We start from the raw sequence: 280 nt of genomic DNA, 5'->3' as shown, positions 1-280 counted from the left end.
GGCCACTTTCACGCTTAATTTGTACTATCCAGGGAGACATCCTCCCCATCCCCCTCCCCTCTCCCACCCCTCTTACCTCCCCCTTCCCCCCTCTTCCTCCCACCCCTCTTACCTCCCTCTTCCTCCCACCCCTCTTACCTCCCCCTCCCCCCTCTTCCCCCCTCTTCCCCCTATTACACCCCCCCCCCCAATTACCCCCAGGAAGGCGGCTCAACAATCTTCCTTTCCTTCCGCCTTCTGATACCTGGAGCGACAGCAGTTGCACCATCTGCGCCTTGAT

This window comes from Penaeus monodon, chromosome 23 (assembly GCF_015228065.2).
Source record: "Penaeus monodon isolate SGIC_2016 chromosome 23, NSTDA_Pmon_1, whole genome shotgun sequence".
NCBI classification, from domain to species: Eukaryota; Metazoa; Arthropoda; class Malacostraca; order Decapoda; family Penaeidae; genus Penaeus; species Penaeus monodon.
Note: the sequence above shows the minus strand (reverse complement) of the source record.